The sequence below is a fragment of the Cucumis melo genome, chromosome 6 (assembly GCF_025177605.1).
Source record: "Cucumis melo cultivar AY chromosome 6, USDA_Cmelo_AY_1.0, whole genome shotgun sequence".
NCBI lineage: Eukaryota > Viridiplantae > Streptophyta > Magnoliopsida > Cucurbitales > Cucurbitaceae > Cucumis > Cucumis melo.
The window spans coordinates 36,214,262-36,219,937 of record NC_066862.1 but is presented as its reverse complement, the minus strand read 5'-3'; positions in this window follow the sequence as shown (position 1 = coordinate 36,219,937).

The following is a 5,676-nucleotide window of genomic DNA, read 5'->3' as shown; positions in this document are numbered from 1 at the left end:
ATTTTCCCAGTTTCTTCTTAACAAGCTCAACGTAAAAAGGTCTTTAAACTAGTATGAATTCCATTATTTATATATCTCTCTAGTCCTATGATGAAATGATTACTCTTACCGGCGGCGAAGAGTGGCCCAATCCTAAAATGCAACGTTTCTCTACCGAACCCTTATCTTGAGTTGGGATTGGGCGGCAAGGTCCAACCACTCATAGGCTTACTACCATTAGGATCACATCACTGTTCCCTGGTGAGGTGGACCAATTTGCCACGCTGTTTTATCATGTGACTCACGTTGCGTAGGGACTTTTCATTGTGCAATCTTTTTACGACACTCGTTTTACTATCGGAAGTCTCTTCCCCCAACATCCCTACCATATGGTCGTACTCGTGTTAGCAGCACACGATCATAGCTTTACACATGAGGTCAGAATTAGTCAAGATGGACTGTAGCACCCCAAGTGCAAGATTCGAACCAAGATTCCATATTTAGATCCTCGATGTTCCCCTGCAACTTGACAACATCATTCTTACTTTTCTTAAAGGCTTATTAGAGTGAAAGTTCTCTCCACAAACCAACACGAGTTCTTTCAACATGCTTTGTCCTTGCTCACATGCATTCTAGGAAAATTCCAAGGAGGTCATCCAATATAAAATTATTCCAAGTTAAGCATACTTAACTTTGAATTTCCTATAATCAAGCCATCAAAATGAAAAGTGCACATTGTTGGTATAGGTGTTAAATTTTAATTCTTTTAAGTCTTTCTTAACCTTACTTTCATGTCTTCAGGATCCCTCTCATTCGGATGTGATATCAGTTCATTTTTTTTTCTCTTAAACTCAGGGTGTTACACGTAAAAAATGGTAAATTGTCAAAATGTTAACTTTTTGCCTAAAAGCGTCAAAATTTAACTTTAACTTGAATGGTCAAATGATCATATTTCCTTTGGACTAAAGTTAGTGAGAAAATTGAAAATTTTGTTGAATAATCCAACTAACACATAGTGAGATAAGTGGCTACATGAGATGTAGACACCTAATCCACTACGTTCCGATTAGTGGAGTGTTAGGTGTTGAGATTTGGCCAGCTAATTACATGCAATTACGTTATTTATAGGTTCTCTTTCAAATTGTTAAGGACTTTTGCTGTTTTTTGTAATTTTGACTTACAAAATTATTCAAAAAAATTTCTCTCGACCAAATCTCAACCCTAAGTCGCACCTTCCAATTTCCAGCATTCTCTCCTAATTTTCTTCACTTATCGGGTCCCACAACTTGGTGTTAAGTTATGAGAATAGCGAATCAACACTAGTAGTGGCCCTATCCGTGTTTGTGTTCATGAAGAGATTACGAGGAACAGGAAGCTACGAAGGTATGATTTTCTATTAACCCTAATTCTTTTAATTAGAGTAAGTTGTTTCATATTAATCTTTAAATTGTTTAATGCATCTAGAGTAAATTTGATCTGTTTTTTCCATTGCACATGTCTCATAATCCATCACTTATGAGAACTTGAACTTGTTTATATAATCTTTGGTTTCAATTCTGTTTTAGAATGATATTTTTTATATGTTCGGATGCACAAGGAACATTGACTCGTGACAATTATATAAAATTTAGTTTGAAGTAATATGTTAGGTTTGCAAATAAATCTACTTTGATGCGCATTGTTCTAACCAACCTAGAATAAAACATAATACATGTCAATTAGACACATGGAAATTAGACATTCTACCTAAGAATCTATTGAACTTAATGTTATTGGGAAATTCAATATTATGCATGTGAGACCTATAGTTAAGACTCGTAGTTAAAATAAGAAATAAAATTTGACTAAGTGTCCTAAAATAGACGTTTTGGCTGGATTATACGGGAAGATGTTGGTTAGTCCGTGAGAAGTTTGAGCGACAAAACTTTTTAAGTTTAAGTGTGACTATGTGGTTAAGGTTCTATGCGAGAAGAAAGATTTGGCCAGAAGAAATAAGGAAACTTCCTAAAAATTTCCTAAAGTTTGCTTAATAGGCCAGGTGTAGAGATTAAGTTAAGCATGATTAAGCTCAAGCTTAAGCTTACACATGCACCACCAAGAGTAGGAGCGAACAAGAGTTTAAGGATGACTAAGCTTGTTTAGGAAGTAGTATACATAGGGGCCTTCGATGTCGTCAATATACATGTTTACAAATATATTTCTATGAAAATTTTATGTTATATAGAAAGCATGTTTTATGTGATTTCAATGATTATGAAGGTGTTCAAACCATTAGTATATTTTCCTATCAATTAGCTAACTGTTATGTGCACATAAGGAGTAAAGGTAGCCATGTAAAAAAGGACTACATGGTGGAGTGAAGCTGGCCAATGTAGAAAAGGATTGCATTATTGTGTTTAGCAGCCTAAGCAACAAGATCGAATCAGAATATTCTCAGATGTTGTTGTTACAGTAGTCTAAATGCAAACTTATGAGACTTAGCATGGAGAATGATTCAGAATTTTTGGCGAAAGGAATGATTGTTGACTAATGTATGTTTATGTGAAATGTTAAACGTATATGATTTGTTATGCGAAATTATGTGTTTATAGAAAAAGGTGAATTTATGTGATTTTGTTATTTGATGAAATGATGTTTACGAAAAGTAATTCGCAAAAAGGATTTCATAAAACCTTATTGAGTCTCTTAGACTTATGTTTTAAAGTTTTACCTTCTAGGTTTCAGGCGTTAAGGCTAAGTAGGAGAAAGGTGAGAGGGCATGTTATGCGAGAAGAGGCTACCAAGGTGTTTAGATTAAACTTAAGTGTTGTACTTATATAAATTTTATAAAGAGTTGTAGAACCCTTGTTTCAAGTTAATAAAAGTATTGTTGTCTTATTCGTCTTTTTTAAGTTGTTTTAATGCCTAAAATCATGACAATAATTAGGAAATAAATAATGGAAAGCATACAAATGTAGTTGAATTAAGAATCAGAAAAAACTCTAATTGCATCTAAACAACTTTAGAGATTAACATGCATATGAAGTCCTAATTAAAACTAAATTGGGGTTAATCAGAACCGTACCTTTGTATCTTCTTGATTTCTTGATAGTCTCCTCACGAACTCAAATCGGGACCACCACTAGCATTAACCTGCTATTCTTCGAATTTAGAATCGAGTTGTGGGACCTATAATTTGAAGAAATTATACATAGATGTAAAAATTTGGAGGGAATTAGGTTGAGATTTGGGAGAGGAGAAAATAATTTGTCTATTTTGAAAAAATAAAATTACCAAAATTTCAAAAAAAATTCAAATTTTGGAAAAATGGCTTTAAAAACCTAATTACATGAAAAAATGCATGTAATTAGTTGGCCAAATCTCAACACTTAACATTCCACTAACTATTAGTGGAACTTAGTGAGCTAGGTGTCTACATCTCATGTAGCCACTTATCCCACTAAGTGATAGTGAGATTATACAACAAAATGTTAGATTTTTCCACTAACATGTCCAAGGGCAATATGGTTATTTGACTCTTTAAGTCAAAGTCAAAAGTAAACATTTAGTCCGTCTTGACTAATTTCAACCTCCCCAGCATGAATCCGCATTCTTTTTTCTAAAATTCAAATCACATTTGAATATAAAGCTGATCAAAGTTTGACTTTTGACTAGTTTGACTTTTCAAAGTCAAGAGTCAATATTTTGACTTTTTACAACTTTAACCATTTTCATCAATTATGAGCTTCTGAATATGAATTTGTATTCATATTTTTAATATTTAAATCACATTTAAACATAAAGCTCTATCTCAAACTTATAGTTGATGGTTATATTAAATATGTTTCTCAATTTCTCTCTCTTTACCTAATTCGACAATTCAAATTATTCCTACATATTGTTCTAAGTTAAATCCATATGAGCTAGAAAGGGAACCTAATGGGCTTATAGATCATGGATTTCAACGATCCAAGATTACCTGGTTAAACCCTTTTAGACCGAGCTAATCAATATTCATTACCTAATGGGTCATTCCACTAAAGTCCCGTAATTGCACTTTCAGCTATAGATATATTTGTGTCCATCCTATGAAAATCTAAGGATAATACTGTTTGAACATAAGTTTATAGTTAGCTCAGGATTAAGATTAAGTTACCTACGTCATCAAAACCGAAATAGTCACTTTTATATAGTCAACTGTGTTTAAGATTTTGTCTTAAAAAAATATGAAATTACCTTTTCAAAGATAAGATAATTAAAAGATATAGATTCTCCTTCATTTTAGGAATCTTGCAAAATATCTTTGTGTAAATAAGGATTATATATATAGGTCATATTTATATTTAAATCACATTTAAACATAAAGCTCTATCTCAAACTTATAACTGATAGTTATATCAAACATGTTTGTTAGTTTCTCTCTCTTTACCTAATTTGAAAAAATTCAAATTATTCCTCGAACAATTCAAATTATTTCTACATATTGTTCTACGTTAAATCCATATGAGCTAGCAGGGGAACCTAATGGACCTATAGATCATGGACTCCAACGATCCGAAATTACCTGGCTAAACCCTTTTAGACCGAGCTAATCAATAGTCGTTAAATAACGGGTCATTCCACTAAAGTCCAGTAGTTGCACTTCACTCACTATAAATATATTTGTGTCCATCTGATATGACCATGATGAATAAGTTAATCGTTCACAAGTTGTTTGTAATCTCGGTTAGGTCAAAATATCAATTTACCTCGAGACTACATCTTGTTCCTTAAGTCTCACTAATCTACTATTGAACAATATGTTTAAGGTCCAACCTATAAACCAAATCTTTTTTGGGTCAATAAGAGGGCAGGGCCCCTTGTTTAAGACTTGGATTCAATCCTTTAAGAAAACAACCTCTCTACGAACCTTAAAGCGGGTAGGAGTGAATTTCATCTTATGCCTATATTCCTAGCCATCCATCTAGTCTTACCCTTGAAATGGGAGGCTTAGTGGACTAGCGTTGATGAGTTGTCCGCACCTATGAAAATCTAAGGATAATATCGTTTGAACATAAGTTTATAGTTAGCTTAGGATTAAGATTAAGATAGTTACGTCATCAAAACCAAAATAGTCAGTTTTATATAGTCAACTGCGTTGAAGATTTTGTCTAAAAGAAAATATAAAATTATCTTTTCAAAAGATAAGATAATTAAAATATAAATAGATTCTCCTTCATTTTAGGAATCTTGTAAAATATCTTTGTGTAAATAAGGATTATATATATAGGTCATATATATATAAATATATGTTGTCAAAAAGTAGGGTTGCACGGAGAAAAAAATTGAAAAAGGATTTACGACGGCGGTTTAACAGTGAGATTGATTGTAGAAGTTGCAGGCACAAAAAGGTAGTTGTGATCTTATCTTCATAGGATCAACATGTTGATCTATGTTGAATATTATGATGAGTAATGAAAAAGATGAAGCAGTGATTTGAGTGGTCACAGTAAACTTCAGAGGAGTATTAAGATATCGTCGAAGAGATTCACTCACGCATTCAGGGGGAGCCTGAAGTCTGAAGCTATTAAGCATGTTAAATAGTCAATAGTTGAACAAAGTTCATATGCTGTATCGATGTATTTTGACTAAAAGTGAATCATAATAAAATTACTCATCAGGGTTGTATGCAGCTCCCCAGACTTAGGCATCATTAGCTGAACTAGGTTACCAAAGTTC